General features: G+C 46.0%; 1 long non-coding RNA gene across 2 annotated transcripts in view; it reads right to left on the reverse strand.

Moving 5' to 3' along the window:
• LOC118522109 (uncharacterized) overlaps positions 1–20,658 on the reverse strand; it is a 273,431-nt gene that overhangs the window by 173,298 nt on the left and 79,475 nt on the right. The gene's annotated exons all lie outside the window — the stretch shown is intronic.

Raw genomic sequence — 20,658 nt, forward strand, 5'->3', positions numbered from 1 at the left:
CAGGCACACCAGAGCACCTCCTCTACAAGTGTGGCACCGAACCACTAGGTGGGCAAGATGTCTTGAGGATGCCAGCCAGCCTCTCTCCCTAGCCTCTCCAGGACTTGCATGACAGAGGGGATGTGGCACAGGGAGAGAGGGTCTGCATGGCCCCAACACTATGAGTGCCATCTCACTAAGACCAGTCTAGCAACCGCTGTACTGAATCACTGAAACTGCTGTACTGGTCACCAGAGAGACTGACAAGGAACACTCCATCTGGCACACGTTCCTTAAGGAAACCAGTCAGTCACTTGGAGGTAGGTTTTTTTCCATCAGACGCCTTCTACCCTGAGGGAGCACGGACTCAATCTTACCGGAAATGGATATGGGTTTGCCTTCCCTGACCCAGTGTCTCTGCCAACCCCTCTGATGTATGTGCATATCTAGATGGTGTTTGAGGAGTTAACACCCCAAGGGCAACCCTTGACCAGTTGGTGCCAGGAGCCAGGAAATGATCCATCCTTACTTTCTCTCCTTGAGAGGATGGTCCTCAAAGGTCCAAGGAGCATGGAGCCCATTTGACCACACCAGGAACCAGCTCAACAAGTACATTGGATCGGCTTTCTTGCCATCTTGTTTGACATCTCTTACTCCCCCAATATTGGTGCCTGTGTTTCCCAAATCAACCACCTCCATCACCCTCCTTTCTCAGGCTTTGCTTTCTGAGAGAACTCAGGCTAAGACACTAACCCAGATCTCTTCATAAAACATGATTTTTCTGTGAAGTGAGATGTAATTCAAGCAATTACGTGCTGTAATTCAAGCAATCTCTACTCACATGGACACAAGGTGCTTTTTTGTTTGCTTGCTTGCTTGTTTTTAGGTAAGAAAAAGAAATTTGGAGAACACAATATATCAGGTTCCTGCTTAGGTTATGGTAGATTCTGTTTGTGGATGCAATGCCCATCACACTGGTCTTCAGGTAGGCTGGGCAGGTGGTGCCTTGCACAGGGGGCTTGGCTGGGGAGTGGGTGGGCCTTCACTCACCAACCAGAGTCCTAGTAACCGGCTGCATCTGCCCAGAGGAAGGGGTGCCTGCTCCTAATTTCCAAAAGGCACTGGTGGCTCATGAAGTCCTGTACCTGAGAGGCACTTCCACCCAAGGAAGCCACATCCCCTCTACCCCAGAAAACCATCCTATGGGCCGGCAAAGTGGGGCCTTTTGACTTGTTGGTGGCACAGCTTTGAGACTGTTCTTGTAGGTGGTACCTAATCATATTTCACTGTAAAATGGAAGATGAAACTGATGAAAAATCTAGTTATAAATCCTCTAAGAGGAAGCCAAGAAAGAGATGCAGGTAAGCATGTTTCCAAGAAATGAACTAAAGAGCAGGAGGGATCATGCTGTGGCCCAGGTGACCTCAGCATTTGGTGCTGGCTTTTCCTCATGGCCTTTCCCAGGTGACTGTTCCTGACCCTTCTCACGTGAGGGGATAAACTGATAATGAGTGCACTGACATCTTCCGTGCAAGGAGGGAGTCTGCCCCCATCCTGTCTGTCAGCCCAGATCAGGCAGCTGAACTGGAGCACACATTTGCCATGGCTCTCCAGCATGCACATTTGGGAAACTGAGGAGCCCCCTGGTGGACCTGGGCCCCCAAATTCTCACAACTCTGCTTTCTCTTCTGTCTGATTTCAAGGAATAGGAGACTGGGAAGTAGCTACGCACTCGCCCCTATCTGCCGGTTGCCTACCGCTGGGGGTCTACACACCTGTCGAAAGTGACCCAGGAGGAAGTGAGATTTGAAAGGTGGGTGAGATTTCTGCAGACTGTCACCTGCACGATGGGGAGAGTATCCCAAAATGTGAGGGACTTGTTTTGCATCTTAGGCAGGCTGAGAGTGTGGTTCCTCTTCAGACCCGAAGAGGTGATTCTACCCCCTCTGCTTCCAAGTAGCAGGGAGGGAAAGAGTGGCCCTTTTGTATAATCCTGGAACCCCACTGCTTGGCCAGAGTCCCACCTCTGCTGCCTATGGGCTCTGTGACATGAGGCAACTTCTTTAACCTCTCCGTGCCTCAGTTTCCTTATGTGGGAACTGAGGACGATAGCAACTAATGTTTACTGACTGCTTACTATGTGCCAAGCCCAGTTCAGAGCTCTTGACTCATAAAATAAATTTATTCATTTCTTCCTCATAATGATCTTGAACGAGACACTATTCTTGTCCCCATTTTACAGATGAGAAAACAGAGTCACACAGCTGGGGAATGGCAGAGGCAGCATTCAAACCCAGTGGTTGGCTCCACTGTTCTGCTCTTAGCCATGCAATAATGTGGCAAACATCACCTCCTTCACAGGGTTTGTTGAGAGATGGAGGTGAGTTCATCATGTGGAGTGCTTAGAGCACCTAGTGCAGGCCACCTGCTCAATAAATGGGAGCTGCCGACATCCTCCTATTCTGCTCTCACTCGGGGCTGCTGGCTACTGAGGTGGCGGAGGGCACAGGCGTAGAGCTGGGACAGCAGGAACCAGCCTGGGAGAGCCAGGGTGTCGTGGGTCTACTTCTCCCTGGCAGTCCCCCTCCCCCGCCACCCCTCCCCCCCAACGCAACAGGGAGGAAGGCACAACTCTAACAGTCCATCAAAGAAGTTCTGTGCTCCCTTTGGGCCAGGTGACCTGTGATCCCATCCCCATGCTTCTGAAGCTCTGAACACCAGCAGAGAAACCCGATCACTCACCTCCTACTGCCCCAACAGGCTCTTCCTTTCGGTTTCAGTTTCCTGATGAGGAGACATGCCTTTTCTCCAGGGGACTGACCCTGGGGGTTCTGCTCCCTGTGGTTGCTGCACACCCCCCACCGTCAGACCCATTTCCTGCCTTCTCTGCTCTCTGCACTAGCAGACTAACCTCTGCGAACTGTTCTCCTTGACCCCCTTGTCAGCGGGCTTCCTGTTGGGCTTGGTCAACGGGAGGCAGCAGCAGCAGGAAAGAAGGCAGGAGAAGAGGGGTCAGAGGATTTCCTCCCTGCTTCACTGGGGCCTGATGAGGGCTGTGACCCTTCGCCATTCCAGCTTCCGCTGAGGAGATCCCTCCTCTGCAGCACTGGCCCCTGGACTCTGGGAACTGTTTCCTCCTCTTGTCCCTCTGTCCTAGGGGTGCTCATGGCTTCCCCCATTCTGGTGTCAGGGTGCTCCCACCCCTGTTTGCTCCCCTTACCCATTTCACACCACTGTAAACTGTGCCATAATTCATGCTTTGCACTTCCACCATCTGGTTGAACTCCGGTCCCTGCCAGGACTATGGCTGGTAACGCTCACACAAGAGAGGATCGCTTTACGCACGAAGCCCAGAGGTGGCGCTGTACCTGTTCCATTAATTATTATTCCAAAAGCTAATCTGAGTGAAAATGTTGACTAGTATATTGTTAATGTTCATTAACATTAAAATTTAGAAATGATGGATGAGCATAAGAAAGAAAACAAATACCACCCATATTCTCAGCACACACAGATAAGCACTGTGTTACCACACACATTTTTCCTTATCACAAAGGGATCATCTTGCATTTTTTTACTGGCTTAAACATAGTACGAATAATTTTCTTCCTCAATAAGTATACTTCAGGGGCACCTGGGTGGCTCAGTCGGTTAAGTGCCTGCCTTCAGTTCTGGTCATGATCCGGGGGTCCTGGGCGAGCCCCACACTGGGCTCCCTGCTCAGTGGAGGGTCTGCTTCTCCCTCTTCCTCTGCTCCTCCCCACCAACGCTTGTGCTCTCTCTCTCTCTCTCAAATAAATAAAATCTTTAAAATAAATAAATAAATAAATATACTTCAACACTAATGATGTTACTTCTAAAACCTCTAACTCAAAATTCCTAATGGCTGCATAGTACTCCATGTAGGGCCACTCCTATACTTTAATCAGACCTCTGTTGACAAGCATTCAGGTAGGTTCCAATTTTTCCTTGTTATAAACACTGCTGCAATAAACACCCTCGTACAATATAAAATACTTGAAAATACAACCGATAAACAGTCTTCCTCCAGCAAAAGTCACACATAAGCTGCAGCAACGGGGTCACCCCCTCTCAAGAGATAATAATATCCGCCTTCCCTGCCTCCCACTGATGTTGTGAGGTTCAACTGAGAAAATGGAGACGTCAGTCCTTTATACACTGTGACCTGTATGGGGTGACACTTACATACGATCCAATTCTTTCACAACGACCCCGCAAGGCAAGCATGGTGGATATATCCTCGAGGCACGTTGTACCGACAATTTTGCCAGACATAAAGAACTGAAGGCTTGCTTTTAGGCTTTTATACATGATGTCTCTTTAGCACAACAAAGAATTGTGTGTAAGAAAAGCAGCCTTCCAGTACCAGAGTAAACGACCAGCTGGTAGTACATTCGATCTGTTCTGGTGCATGTTAACTCATGGTGCCCCTTCCAGAAGACCACGTCAAACAACTGAAGGAATCTGATTCATCCGAGAGGTCCCTGGGGCTTGGAGGTCCCTCCCTGCCAGTGTTGGTTACCCCAACCCCTAGAGCTGATTAGTCATGATAACTACTTTCCAGTCCTTTCCTGGTAGTCTCTTCCAAAAAGCACTTCAGGTTAAAAAAAAATTTCTTGATTAAAAAAAAAATAAAACTGAGCCTTAGTTTAGTTTTGTTTTTTTTTAATTGGGACTTTTATGTCAAGTGGAGAAGCTACATTGACATCTCATGTAAAAACCACCCCATCACTCAGAAGAAGGCACTCCATTTTGGATGAATTCGTGATTTACCTTGTACAAATCTAAATTCGTGGATGTTCTCTGCTCTCGCTGAGGCAGTATGATTAAAATGTCAAACAAAGTTTCCCGGAGCAAGAGTCCTACACAGCTTTCAACTCTTAATGAAAGGCACCAGACAAGTTTTCAAAACCTGACTTGAGTCACGGTAATGCTATTTGTTAACTAGTGTGAAAAGAAAAGGGTTCAATGCATTAAAGTGGTGATGTTCTACCAAGGAAAATGATGTTCTGAGGCATGATATTCTTTTTGATTGCTTCTTTTCTATTGTGGTTCCGTTTTGCCACAAAAATTCAATAAAGGGGACATAACCCTATGTTATAATGCCATAAAGTGTTTTTATTTTAAATCCCCGTGAATTAAGAAGAGGCACCAAGCCTTCTCTCTGACTCTTTTCTCAACTACTTGTTCCTTTTTATCTCTTCTGGGAAGGACAGAAAGGAGGAGTAGGACATGGTGTTTGTGTGCCAGATACAACTCACCTTGACGGCACCAGGGGTCCACGGCTTGCTTTCTGTGTGAGTCAAGGAAGCACCTGCCACCGAATTCCACAACCTGATCTAGGGGTCTTGGCAAGGAAAGGTGTGCACGCCTTGCAGAGATGCTGAAATTGCCTTTGTTTCCTTCCTTCCTAATCTTATGTCTGTAGATATTCCGCTGTTTCCATGGGTTTATTCATTTCCATCACCACCACTGCCTCATGGTTTTTTTGCGGTTGTGTATTCAACCAAAGAAAATGAGTAAGAAAACAATTACGATAGTGGAAAAAGAAAGATTCAAAACTGCCATATGTGAGACCCATGGGAGTCCCTGATTAATTTTCATTTTCATCATTTAGTTCTAAGCTTGGCCTGATTCACTAAATGTAAGTAAGTATGGTCATGGACTTGATTTCCTTGCAGCTTTAGGGAAAAAATGAACCAGCCCAAGTCTCTTTCTTACCATGATCAGTTCCTGAAAGGCAAGGTCTAACTCCATGTGCCAGTGGCCCCAATACCCCAGCAGCAGACCTCTGTCACCCAGCAATTCCCAAAGTGGGAATTTTGAAAGATTTTAGAGAGCACTCAGCTAACACTGAAAGCATCATGTCATAGATAAAATTGTCCATTCCTTTGCCTGTGCTTCCCTGGTCTTTTCTTGGATCCATGTTCTCCTACCCATTTTGAGTGCCCAAAATACTGATTCTGAAATAAGAATCTGTTAGCGAATAGTTACAAGGGTTAGGACACTCAAGGAGTCTCGCTGGAAAAAGAAGGACCAGCATGATAATGGCACAAAAAGTACTTGGGGAAACCCAGAAGAGGGGAGACCACTGTATGTTGGCAACCATTAGGAAAGGCTCCAGAGAGGAGCAGAGGTGAGCTGAGCCTTGGACAGACAGGAAGGTCAGATGGGACTGAGCGATGTGGGCAAGAGGAGGAAAGACGAAGCATTTGTGGAGTGCGGGTTGACAGAGGTGAAAAGGTAAGTCCAAACAGGTGTGCTAAGGAAACGGAGAGTCTGATTAGAAAACGTTTTCACAAAGGCAGCATGTCTCTAGGAACCACTTAGTTCAATGAAAGCCCAAGAGATTTGGACTTGATCCTACAGGCAAAAGAAGGGAGAATGGCAGGGGGAAGATATCTTTAAAGACAATGAATGTTACACTTATGACCAACATTGGTGTCAGGAGGCTCCCACACAGTCCAGCTGAGGGGCTGTGAGACTAAGGAGGAGACACAGTGGCTGTGACAACGGAGAGGAGGGTAGAAGCGAGTGATCGAGGCTGGCCAAGAAGACTCCACAGAACTCTGGGAGCTGCCCAGGGTCCTCTCGGCAAATGTGTCATGAATAAAGCCTTTCTCTTTCTCTGAAAGTCTCCCCATTCTAGTCCTTTACTTCACCCTTGACGGTCTGATCAGCTCTGCTGTGCTAAAATGTTAAGGGCAGACTATGACTTAAAATAGGAGCAAGAGAAAAAATTGCACAGTGACAAGAAATATTGAGCTGTGGGCATGCTATAAGAAATAGCATCTCAGAGAATTCCTTCAAAATTCTAGTAAAATATATTTTTCAATAGTAAGAAAACAAAACAAAAAAAAACTGGACAGGGTTGCGGGTAGTTACACAAGAAGCCATTTACTCCAAATTTTTCTTCAAGTTGAGGCCTTTGGGTTGTGGTTGATGGCTATTGACACCAAGAGAAAGCACATCAGCCTGGATTAGGTATCATTGCTCTGCTTTCCAAATTGCCCTGATGGCTCAGGGTCGTAGCCCGCCACACATCTGGACTCCAGGAATGAGTCATTTAAAGAGGCACCCCCAAACAGAAGTTTCTGTTCTCTCCCCTCACTCTATTGCGAACTCTGCACTTGGACGGCCTGTTAAACAAATCAGGGAAGGAAACAGGAGTTCTCTAAAGCAGTCATGCAAATTTGCACAGGCAGAGGGTCTGAAAGAAATTGGGCCTGGCCAAAATGACCTCAGGCAGCTGCCAAGGGAAAGAACCTTGCTTCTAAGAATGTTCTGCAGCCTTCCACGTCTCCTTCCATGACAGGCATCAGTGGTGTGACAATTAAGTGTGGTGGGTGGGCATTTCTGTGGGCTGGGAGCCTATTTTAACTTCCAACTGTGGGAGTGAGCTTTAACTCTGTGCTAAAATTAGGGGAATCCAGCAACTCCTGTGGTTATTTCAATCAGTTCCCACTTATTGAATAGCGGCAGCACAGTTAAGTAATAACATGGTAACCTTGCCAAGACATAAATGAAATGCTGAGTGTTGCCCAGTTGGACCTGAAATTGCTTCAATGATCTAAGTGGAGAGCCAAACCAACAAAAGGGCTGCTGGAACCTCTGAGGTGGGGGGAACTGGGGACATGGAATAGAGTCCCCAAAGGAGCTCCTCTGATGCTTGGGGAAATTTTAAGGGAGCAGGAACCTATGGGCTGGGCCATCCGAATTTCCCTAACGAAGTGCCAAGATTCCCAAGGGTCAGGAAGCCTTGGTTTGATCTCCCCTCTTAGAGACCACACCCTGGCTCTGCCAGGGCAGCCCACAGCCAAGGCCAGGGCATCAACGAGACCTTGGCCCTGGTGTGTGAGCTCACACCACACTAATGAGTGTAATAACGATCTAGATAAGCAGCTTCTTACGGCTGCCCTGTGCAGAGCGTTGTTCTGCCTGGCTCTACATGGGGAGGAGGACTTTCTTTAGCTGAGAGAGAGAAAGGCCGTGGTGCCAGCTCCCAGTTCAGAGCAGAGAGCCAAGACAAGGAGAAAATGAAAAGGAGGAGGAGGAGGGCAGAACCAGAAACCTTGAAGGAAGCTTCTTTCAAGGATGCTTGGAGCACCAAGGGGTGCATCGGCCCTGAACCATCCCCACTGGGTTGAGGCTAGAGATGGAGGGAAAGAGAAGGGGGGGGACCTGATGTGGCAGAGGTCACTGGTTACCACAGTTTGAGCACCCGAATGCTGGGCTTTTCATTTCACCTTCCCTACCCTCCTGACTGTGTTGGCTATTTTCTTCTGCATGGTTAGGTTGATCTGAGTTCAAGTCCAGCCCACAGTCAAGAGGCAGGGATGACACGGGAGCAGGACTTCCAGAAGGCGGGATCACTGGTGGCCGTCCTGGAAATCGGCTAAGTCACACACCAGGATCATTTAGCCCGTCGGCCGAGAAGCAGAATGAACAACAGGGAAGGAAGGAGGAAATCAGCCTACTGTGCTATGGGCCTGACAGTGGTTGTCAACCCTGGCCGTGCTTCAGAATTATCTAGGGAGCATCTAAAAAATACTGACACCTGGATCCTACCCCAGATATTCTAATGTAATTGGTCACAGGTGGGGCCTAGGCATCAGAATGTTCCAACTTCCCCTTGCCATTCCAATGAGCTGCAGGATTGGCAGGCACTGATTGAGTCTTTCCAGCAAAGGTCAAGTAAGGGACAAGACTGAACGGAAAGCATGGGCATACACTCCGGGTGTTTCCAGGTGGAAAGGCCCATTAAAGGACATTGAAAGAGGACTCCTCATCCCCTACTTGAGGGTCGAGTCACCTCCATACCATCCCTGACAAAGAGAAGTGCCTTAGCCTCTCGAAACCTCTTCTCCCCCACCCCACCCCCGCCAAACACAAGGCCAGGTAGCACATATTGGGACACAGCTGCCTGCTTGAAGGTCACCTTATGTTGAGCTGATTTCAATGATCTTGTCTATTCTTATTCCTATCTTTGAGTTTTAGTAGAAAGGCAAGAAGAGAATCTCACATAATGTAAAAAACAAAGTCTGAGCACCTGCTGTATTATTGGATGGAAGGTTTAGTCCTGTGATACTGTCAAACCATGAGGAAGCCCACTCAGGGAGGGGCAGGTCTTAGCAGTTCTGAAGGTCATCTCTCCTGTCTCTGCCCGCAGAAGCCCACCTGTCCCATGTCCCATACCCTGTACACCGGGGCGTCCTTCATGTTCTGACAGGACCATGGGCTTAAGAGCTTAATGGGTTACTTCGCCTTTTTTTTTTTTAAGATTTTATTTATTTATTAGAGAGAGAGTGAGTAAGAGAGAGAGCACAAGTGGAAGAAGGGGCAGAGGCAGAGGGAAAAGCAGACTCCCCGCTGAGCAAGGAGCCCGATGCGGGGCTTGATCTCAGGCCCCTGGAATCATGACGTAAGCTGAAGGCAGATGCCTAGCCGACTGAGCCACCCAGGTGCACCGCCTTTTGTTTTAATAATTGTTTTCACTGCCTTATCCTGAAATCAGGGCTCTACAGAAAAGTTAGTAGATTTTGTTTCATTAATTCATTGTTTTCGTTCAACAAATGCTTATTAAAAGTCAATTTGGTGCAGGGTTCCTGGAGCTATAATGGTGGGGCACAGGCAGCCATGGTCCTGCCGCCATGGAATAATCACACAGACACATGTCAACCACAAGTGTGATCAGTGGTGTGCAGGAGAGCACGTCCGGAGGCCTGGCCCCGTGTGAGCGTGAGGAAAGGTGAGGAGGTGTTGGCTATGGGAAGGGTGGAGAGCTCAAAGAGCAGTTCAGGCAGAGGAAGAAGCCTGGGCCAAGGTCCTGGGCAGGGAGGGAATACACGTATAGGAAGAACTGAAAAAACTGGTGTGTGGCTGAAGCCCAGAGCAAATGGGAGGGAGCTCAGGAGAGAGTGTGGCCGAGAAGAGGGTAGAAGCCACGTTAGGATGTATTATCATTATCATGAGAACAGTAGAAGGCCATCAAAAAGTGCTTACCAGTCAAGGGCAAATGTAAAAATGTCAGAAAGAGCCTCTAAATTTGGTACTCTCCTACCCCCAATTTATTTATTTATTTGTTTGTTTTTAAGGATTTCTTTTTTTTTTTTTTTTGATTTTTTTAAATTTATTTACTTGACAGAAAGAGACACAGCGAGAGAGGGAACACAAGCAGGGGGAGTAGGAGAAGCAGGCTTCCCGTGGAGCAGGGAGCCCGATGCGGGGCTCGATTCCAGGACTCTGGGATCATGACCTGAGCCGAAGGCAGACGCTTAACGACTGAGCCACCCAGACACCCCAGGATTTATTTCTTTATTTGAGAGAGAGAGAGAGCACATGTGCACATGTGTGAGGGGGGAGGGGCAGAAGGAGAGAGAGAATCTCAAGCAGACTCTGCAATGAGTGCAGAGCCCGGTGCAGGGCTCCATCTCATGACCCTGAGATCGTGACCTGAGCAGAAATCAAGAGTTGGATGCTTAACAGACAGCCAACCAGCGGCCCCATTCCCCCAGTTTACGCCATTACTCTGCATTTGGGTTTTAGAACATGGAAAGTTCCTCCTAGAAATTGGAAAATCCTTTTTAAATAACCAGAGGCCTCTGGCATTTATTCATTCTACAACTATTCCCAGGCATCCACTATGCACTGGGCATTGCCCCTTGGCCACTGCCCACATAGGGCTTATAGCCAGGGGAGAGAGACAGACAAGGAAAAACAGCCAAGCTGCCAGGGGCCACCCTGAGACTCCTGATATTCCCAGTGCTTCTCCGCACTTGACCTTCCTCAAACTGGCATTGGTATGAGCAAAACTGAGACAAAGACAATGGCAGACAAAACAAAGTCCCTCTCCTATCAGCCTAGTGATGAGAAACAGGTAATATGCAAAAAAATATGCATATATACACAAACCAGGTAGTTATAAATGCTATGAAAAATAGATCAGGTAAGGGGGATACCAAATGATGAAGGGGTTGCTATTTTATATACAATGCCTACAGAAGGTTTCTGATTAAGTAACATTTTAGCAGGCAGCACATTAGGAAGTTACATGAAGAAACAACATTCCAGGGAGATGATAGAGCAAGTGCAAAGATCCTGAGGTAGAAGCATGCTTGGCATGTTCCAGGAACATAGGAAAGTCAGTGAAACTGGAGGGGAGCAAGCAGGGAGTGGGGCAGCAAGGGGAGATTGTCCCTCAGGAATAGAGGGTATGGTGTCAGAGAGGAGGGAGGAACCAGGTCACAGAGTCTCGTAGACCACAGTAAGGAGTTTGGATTCGATGTTGCAATGGAAAGTCAGCATCTGTAATAAAGCCTTGCACAAGGTAGTTAAGTGCTGAGAGAAAAATAAATCAGGTTAAGGGGATAGAGAGCAACTGGAAGGCTGGGGAAGCTATTTAAAACGAATGGTCAGAGAAGTTCTCTCTGAGGAAGTGACTTCAGGGCTGAATCTTGAACTATGTGAAGCAGCGACCATACAGATTTCTGGGAGAAGCCAGTTCCAGGCAGAGAAAATAGCACTCAAGTGGGAATACGCTTGACATAGTCTGGAAAGAGCAAGGAGGTCACAGTGGCTGGCACACAGTGTGGGAGGAAAGGGCGGAAGGAGACTGGGCTGGGGAAGGAGGCAAGGGCCAGTTCCAGCAGCCCTTGGAGGCCAGAGTAAGGCCTTCTATTCTATATGCACCACAAAGACTTAGAGGATTTCAAGTAGAGAAATGACCTATCTGTTTTAGTAGGATTACTCTGATCGCCCGGTTGAGAACAGATGATAGCGAGGGAGAAGAAGAAGCAGGGGCATGGGATTAGCAGTGGCCAAGTAGTTTTGGCCTACGACAGCAATGGCCTCAGTGATTAGGTTGGGGATCGAGTCTGAAAGCAGAACCGGCAGTATTCACTGATGCCTTAGATAGGGAGATGGGGGGAAAAAATCAAGATGGCTCTTGTTCTTGTTTTTTGTTGGTTTGTTGAATGAACCGAATCAAAACCCAGTGGATTTCTGCAGATGGAAGACAGCCTTGGGCAGGGGTAGGCCTGGGTGAGGGGCCACAGCCTGGTGATGGCGGAGAGGTGGAGGGGGACAGGAAGGCATCGTGAGGCCGGGAACAGGGAGCAAGGAAAGGAAGGAGAGCCCTGGGGGACCCTAAAGAGACGGGTTAGGGGAGTACCTCTGGTGGACAATCTTCAAATTTTGCTCCCTACACTATTTTTTTTTTTAAGATTTTATTTATTTATTTGACAGAGAGAGACACAGCAAGAGAGGGAACACAAGCAGGGAGAGTGGGAGAGGGAGAAGCAGGCTTCCTGCTGAGCAGGGAGCCCGAGGCAGGGCTTGATCCCAGGACCCCGGGATCATGACCTGAGCCAAAGGCAGACGCTTAATGACTGAGCCACCCAGGTGCCCTACATTATGTTTTTTAATAATTATACAGTAAAAATGACTCTGTGTAAGTATAGGTCTATGGATTTTAGTGGTTGTATAGATATATGTCTAACCACCACCACCATAAGACACAGAACAATTCCATTGCCCAAAATAACTCCCTCATTGTATCCCTTAGCTCTGTTCTCCATGACCATAGTTTTGTCCCTTTGAAACTGTCGTATACATTGAATCATATAGCGTATAATCTTGAGACCTGATTCTTTCATTCAGAATGCCTTTCAAATGCCTTTGAGATTCATCCAAATTGTTGTTTGTTATTGCTGAGTTAAGTATTCCATTGTATGGATGCACCCCAGTTTGTCCATTCACCTGTTGAAGGACATCTGGATCATCTCCGGTATGGGCAATTATGAAGACAGCTGCTACAAACATTCGTGGATAGGTTTTTTGTTTTTTTTTTTTAAGATTTTATTTATTTGACAGAGACACAGCGAGAGAGGGAACACAAGCAGGGGGAGTGGGAGAGGGAGAAGCAGGCTTCCCGCTGAGCAGGGAGCCCGACACGGGTCTCGATCCCAGGACCCTGGGATCATGACCTGAGCCAAAGGCAGACGCCTAACAACTGAGTTACCCACGCGCCCCTCATGGATAGGTTTTTGTGAGAACATAATTTTCATCCCTCTAGGGTAAAATACCCAGGGGTGGGATTGCTGAGTAGTGGTAACAGTGCATTTAACTTTAGACTGTTAATATGGTGAATTGCACTTGATCATGGTAGAATATCCTTTTTATATATTGCTGGATTTGACTTCCTAAGACTTTGTTGAAGAGTTTCTGTGTCTCTTCATGAGGGATATTGATCTGCAATTTTCTTTCTTTTTTTTTTTTTTTTGGTATCATCTTTGTGAGATACAGATTAAAGCAGTGTTTAGAGGGAAACTTACAGCATTATGAAATGCTAGAAAAGAAGAAAGTATTCAAATCAATAATCTAAGCTTCCATCTTAAGAAAGTAGAAAAAGGAGACCAAAATAAACATAAAGCAAGCAGAAAACAAGAAAGAAAGGAAAATAAAAACAGAAATCAATGAAACAATAGGATCTTTTTGGTATCAGGTTAACATTGGCCTCCTAAATTGAGTTGGAAAACATTCCATCCGCTTTCATTTTCTGGAAGAGATGTATAGAACTGGTCTAATTTCTTTAAATGTTTGAGCGAATTAACAGTGAAATCATCTGAGCCTGGAGATTTCTCCTTCAGAAGATTTATACCACAAATCCAGTGTCTTTAATAGTTACAGAACTATTCAGGTTATCTATTTTACTTTGGTGAGTTTTGGTAGTTTGGGCTTTTTAAGGAAAATGATACAGTTCTTCGAAGTTGTTGAATTTATGTGCAGAGTTGTTTGTAGTATTCCCTGATGATTTTTTTTTATTGTCTGTGGGATTTATAGCAATATCATCTTTCATTCTTAGTATGGGTAATTTGTGTCTTCTCTCTTTCTCTCCTCTTTCTCTCTCTCTCATTTCATCTTGCTAGAAGCCTATCAATTTTAATGGTATTTGCAAAGAACCAACTTTTGGCTTTTTAAAATTTTCTCCATTGTTTTTCTGTTTTCAATTTCATTGATTTCTGCTCTTTATTGCTTCCTTCTCTCCCACTGCTGCCATTAAGGGATTGCTTGGGGACTGGGGTATGAGGGAACAGAGAAAAGAAAAAAAAAGAAATGATGGCTTTTTGCACTCTTTCTGAGAATTAGGAGTCTCTTTCCCCAGTCCTTGAGCACTCCTAGTGCTCTCCCAGCCCGCTCTCTGGAGGCCACTTCCAGTTTTCTGGCTGCATCAAGTTCAGGATGGGGGCGAACAGAGGGAAAAAATGGTAAGCTCACCACCAGTTCTGTGGTACTCTGATTTCTGCTCTTCTTCCCCAATGTACTTGCTACTACTTACTTTTCAGAGTCTTCATCCATCCTGTCCAGGTTTTATAGTTGCAGTCGTCAGAACCACCAGGTGGAGTGTGTTTCTTCCATCTGATCCAGACTGAAACTTTACCCCCACATTCTTTGAGCTGATTCAGAGAGGGTTTGGGGACCTCCTATGTGGGGACATCCTATCTTCTACCCCCACCACTGCTCCATCTCCGTGGGCTTCCCTTGCAGTGCAACTGCCCGGATGCCCACCCGTCCCCTTGGGTTCCCGGGGATTGTCTGCAGCTGAGGTCGAGGCAACTTGCGTGATTGGTGCATCCAGGACCAGACACATCTTGGACAGCGAAGGAGCATTTCTTCCTTCCAAGATCAATTCCTACTACATGAAAATTAGTAGTTCATTCCAGAGGAGATTCTTAGTGATTCGTAAGTCTTGGGGCATCCTGTTCAAACATGGTTCTGTTGGTCCTGGTGGCTTACGGTTGATTTCATAAAGTTCTCTTCCTGGCCAGACTGATGGTTCCTAAGATGACTGGATTTTTCTTATAAACTTAGTCAAAAGGGAAGCAAGCCTACCTCTTCCCCAGGTTCCTGCACACTCCTTGTGGTCTTTTCTTATGGTAGGTGATTCGTTCCAAGAAGGCAGAGTCTACCTGAGCTGGGCATCCCCATCATCCTCACAGAGTTGCATAGCAATTCTCCTGGTGCAATTAGAGAGAAATGTCCCAGTTGCGATACCCTGGCAGGCCTGATGGAGAGGAAGCCTGATGCTAAATGAGAAACCCAACATTGTCCTCCAGGCCTGCCTGAACTGAAGTTGCCTAGCAAGTCCAGGGCCTGTCTTTTTAATATATTTTGAAATTAAAGTCAACATGGAAATGAGGTGGGTGTGTGGGTGGGGGCTCCAATGAAATGGTCATTGTGCACCAGGCTGGTTATCTCACTGGTTGTTAGACAATAAAAGAGGATCAGATAAACACAGGCATAACCTCTGCCTCCATTGATAATGTAAATCATCCCTTGTATCATTTGTCTTTGCTTCAGACTGGATACAAAAGGCACAGAAATGAACAATTCATGCCTAAACATGGGAGAGCTTGAAAGCTAGTGTATGTCAGATGTTTACTCTAGGTCATCATTAAGGGGTTGAGTGGATTTGCCTATAAACACAGGCTATTCTGTCAGGGGGCAGTGAGAGAGACAAACTGTGTCATGTCGTGTGGAGACAACTCTTTTAAAGACACACTGCAACTTTTCTGCCACGCACAGTAAGTTATATAGATAATTCTTTTTATAGGAGATGAAATGTTGTCTCCTGAGCAGTGCAAAGCCTAATGTGTTATAGAAACAATGCTTTCTCTCTCCACTTTGTGCAAATGTCATTTTTCATTATCCACCAAAGAAGAGCTTGCTGGAGAATGAAATGAGAGCAACAGCGTCGCCCCTTCTGCAGCTGGTCAGGCACTTCCTGACACAGACTAAGCAAAGACCTGCCCTCCAGCCACGGCAGTTCTCCCCGGGCAGCCTCCCCCATGGGGAAGTGCGGAGCGCTGAGCCCTGGAAAGATGTTGCAGCTTTCCAGGGTATCCCTTCCCCCTGCCCTCACTCTCTGCTGAGGGGTTTGTGGGTGGCGGGTGGTGACTGTCGTTCCTGCCCGGTCCAACCAAAGGTAGCTAAAGAAAAATTGCCAAGACAAACAGAACGAGAGCCTTGGGGACCCAGTAATGGGTACAGAGCATAGAGTGTGGTAATCATTCTTTTGATTTGTGCTCAGATATGTTTTCTATTTGCTTTCGCACAGAATGCACATTTTCCCCCTGGATTGCAAATAATCGGAACCAGGGTAAAACCGTCACAGAGTGGCCTTCAAACATCATGTCTGTATTGGAACTGAATGACTGATCAGACACTTAAATATGGAAACTGGGGATTCGGGTAAATTGCACTGATACGGTTTTTAAGAACACACTCGGAGTTGTTTAAATAATCTCTGCTTTCTTGGGTCTCTCTCTCTCTCTCCCCCTCTTTCTCTCAAGAGTTCTGCATTTTTTTCCTTCTAATTTTGCTCCCATTTGTTCCAGTTTTAGTGTCATTCAATGATGTGGTTACACCTAAGTTATTTTTACATCATTCCTAACAGATAGAACAAGGAAAAGAAGATGAGATTGCATTATCAACATTCCCAATGTCTGGTCCCTCTGCCCTTTTTCCAGGGTCAATTTCTTGAGCTAATCCGCATCTTCTTACATTGTTATCAGGGTCTCCTGACAAGCCTCTTTGAAGTCAAAGACAGGCAAAGAAATAAGCACACACTGAATGACTGAATGACCGACACGGCTGCATGTCCTGCACACCCCCTCCCCCAGGAGATTGGGGTGGGGCGAGCTGGTGTAGGAACCAGGGTGCTCACACCATGCTGGGTGAGGCTCCTGGTGGGGCCCCTGACAGCAGTCAGGCAAAGGAATCCTACCATGGGGCTCTAGTCCCACATTAATGTCAAGCGCTGTGTTTTCTTTTAGTTACTTAAGGATCAAAGGGAAATTATTCAATAAAAAGGAACTTAAAGGGGACTTCTGGGCCGACACAAACCTTAATCAAAAACACTTGTTCAAATGCAGCTTCCCTGACCTGCCTTTTCATATCGTCTTTCCAGTTCATATACACATTTGTGATTAAAATAAGGATTTTCTCCATCACAATTCAGCGTCCCCTTGCCTCTCAGCTGACCAGACTTTCACAAGGGTGACGTGACAGTTTGTTGCTAAGGAACTGAAGATATATGTCACAATTCAGTGTTCTGATGAAGAAGAGTAAATTCTTTTCAAGAGATTGAATATTAAGTATAAAGAAGCCATGTGTGCGTGTGTGCGTGTGTGTGTGTGTGTGTACGTGCAGTATTAGAACTGACAACAGCCAGAAGGTTTCACACAAGCGCATTGCTGTCTGAAATGTGGATGATCAGCCACCTCCTCTATAAAAGCTACTCTTTAATAACCCTCCATCGCCTCACTTGTAAGAACCCCGTCATGCGTTTGAACTTTTCACTCCAGCTTGTTTGGCTCCCCTCTGTTCAATGCCTGTTCCCTCACACTGTCGTGTCAGGGATTTATCACACTGTGACCTCGAGTCACTGTTCTCTCTTAAAAGGAGTCAAGCACAAACTTCCCAAGTCTCTAATATTCTAGGTGTTCGGCAGGGAGACTGGAACATGAAATTCCTCCCACGTGAAGTCCACCCACATCAGTGTTTCTCGAAAATCTACTCCTCTTAGTCACGACCTATGAATACGAATAGAACTCGGCTAATGTTTCCCCATATCCCATGCGCCTGAACACTGGGGAAGGTTAGAAATTATATAGTTTGCGATTTCCAGGGAGAAGTGCAATAACTTCACAGTTTTTTTTAAATAGAATTCTTTAAGAAGCAGAACATTTAAAATGTGCCCTTCTTCTTTTGCAGCATGAAAAAAGATCTCTGCCTCTCAATGTGGTTCGCCTGCTATCATGTTGCTGATTCTGTGATCATTAGATAAAGAAAAATGGGAAAATCTCACAGCAGATAATGCCACAAACGAATGGTATGCGTACAATAATAGATAAGTACACACCGCGAATTGAAGAGGAAACGGATATATGTAGAAAAGGAAACAGTGATCCTTTGAAAATTGAAGATAAGAGCTTAATTACTTATAAAACTACAGGATGATGTGATCTGAATTTCATTGAAGAGAAGTAAACGTCGTGGTCAAATCCTTGGGTACTAGGCCAACATTTTGCTTGAATTCTCTCTCTCTCTATGCAGTAGGGGGCCAATTCGTAGTAACGCATGTTTACTCTGCCTAATTGAGGAGGTTGGACGCTAATGAGTTTTCTGAACACTGCAGAAAAGAATGTTGCATGTGAAAGGAAACCAAAGGGTACATGGAAATGTAAAAAAAAAAAAAAAAGTTACCAAAGGATACATGGAAATGAAAAAAAAAAAATATGTCCTGGGAACATGGGAAAGTTCACTTTGGTAGACTGGGAGAAGTCCAAACAAAATAGGTTTTAGAAAGAGGTAATGTGGTTAAAAGACACTCACTCACCCTGGCTAGAACAGAACTATAAACAGAGTTTGACCCTGACCTCCCATAAATGATACAGGCATGTGTTGACAAGCAAACAAACAGAGTATGTCACTTGATTCTGCCCATTATTTATGCTACCCTGGGATTTCCTTCTGTGCCCCTTGGGGTTTTCCCCCAACCACCCCAAAAGTTCAAACTCTACACACATTCTGAGACTAAAAAGTAGGAAGTACGTCTACATTGAAGTACCTAATCAGAAATGTGTAACTGAAGACAAACCTCTGATTAGTACCAATATAGATTCGGTTTAAGGTGATTAGGGCCATTTAGTCTCAAGATGAGAACATGTAGGAGCCTTACATATGCTGGATCCCTTCTGCCCTGGACTCTGTCAAGGAGCAAGCCAAAAAAAAAAAAAAAGAACAAGGATGAGGCTCTGCCCTTGGGAAACTAGGATGTGATAGCAAAATTGTATCAGAGACACACAGGACAGCATAAGCAAAGGGTTCTGAGTGGCTTTGGCCAGATGTCCTCCCTCTGAGAGGGAGATACCTGTCCTGATAACTAAAGAATATGGAGGTGGAGGGGAAAGGAAAGGGTATCCTTGGGCTAGGGAATCATCCAAGGAAAGGCAAAGCAGGCTGAAGTAGCCCTGAGACGACCTTGAATATTCTGGTTATCTGTTGGTGTGCAACAAACTATCTCAAAATTCGGTAGTTTAAAACAAACATTTTATTTCGTTCATAGTATTTGTGTCTCAATAATTCACGAAGAGCTCAGCTGCATGGTTTATCTCTGATCTCCATGGTGTCAACTGGGGCTAGATGATCCATCTTTAAGATGGCTGCTTCCCTCTTCGGTTTGGCACTTGGAGTCCCTGGCTGCCTCTCTCTCTACCATCTCCCTCGCCTCAACTTGGGCTCCTCACAGCATGGCAGGCTCAGGGTAATAGAATTTCTTACAATAGCTGCTCAGGGTTCCAAGAGAGTGTCCGCAGGGTCACAGCTGGAAGTTCCAAGGCTTCTTATGACCTAATCTTGGAACATCCAGACATCACTTCTACTGCATTCTATTGGTCAAGCAGGCCACAAAGGCAGCCCATATTCAAGTGAACGGGATTAGACTCCATCTTTCAATGAGAAAAATCACAATTGATTTGTAGCCAACTTTAACCAACCTCAGAAAGTAATGAATAAAGCAGAATGGTTTAAGTAAATGGCCAATGCCAGAGAGCAGGAGTAAGCACCAGAGCGCAAGGCAGAGAATGAGTACAGAGGGCTTTGAAGGTAAGAGATCTGAACATTCAAATAATAACACCCTTTCTCCTGATATATCCTCTCTTGTGGAACTATGTTCAGCTACACAAAAGAGGGCACCATGATTTTCTAGAGTTCCCAGGCACTGGACTAGGTGAGTGTAGGAAATAGAAATTTCCCATCTGAATCTCTCCAAAAGGATACTCTCTGGTCAGGGCATATTTGGTTGTGAAGAATATAAACTCTTTCAAGCCAGCTTAAGAAAAATGAGGACCTATTCAGAAGCACAGCAGGCAAGCAATAAGAGCATCCCGGGACAAGAGATGAGGTAACTGGGCCACAAGAAATGCTATGAGACAGACACTGCAAACCCCAGAGTCAGGATGACCCTCTTCGCCCCTGATAGGGGCCTGGGGCCCCCATCTCTGTGCCAGCTTCGATCTCTTTCTTGTCTTCCCAGATGAGCTTTCCCTGCTGACTCATCAGAGTACCCATGGCCGAAAATGGCTGTTCCAGGTCCACATGGCCTTGGATTCCTACATGGCCTATAGGCCTCTGATTCTAACCACTCAACATTATCTGATTACGGATTGGTTCATCTCTTAACTTGAATTCTGGAGGGGCCTCTTGTTAGATTAGACCAGCCTATGGATTGGTGCCCTTTGAGTTAAACAACTACTCTTAGTGCAATCAAGTAGGGTGGGAGAACAGGTTTAGTTGTCTAATAAAAATGTAACATAAAAGCATAGTCACCTAGTCTGTCCCTGCACCTGCCCCCACAATCAGTGAGAGAGCACAGGGGGGAGAGAGTCAAGGAAAAAGATGCAGGAAGGCTAAGCAACAAGTAAGGAGGATCATGTGGAAAAGAGGCCAGCCCGGAGCTGGGAACTGGGACAAGGACAGAATAACTTGGTCCCCAAGCCCTTCATGCATATCCAAAACCCTTCCCTGGTGGAGGCAGACCCATTTCCTATTGAACTTGCCCTGGCAGCCTTGATGTATGAAGCAGTAAAGTAATGGACA

This window comes from Halichoerus grypus, chromosome 2 (genome assembly GCF_964656455.1).
Source record: "Halichoerus grypus chromosome 2, mHalGry1.hap1.1, whole genome shotgun sequence".
NCBI classification, from domain to species: Eukaryota; Metazoa; Chordata; class Mammalia; order Carnivora; family Phocidae; genus Halichoerus; species Halichoerus grypus.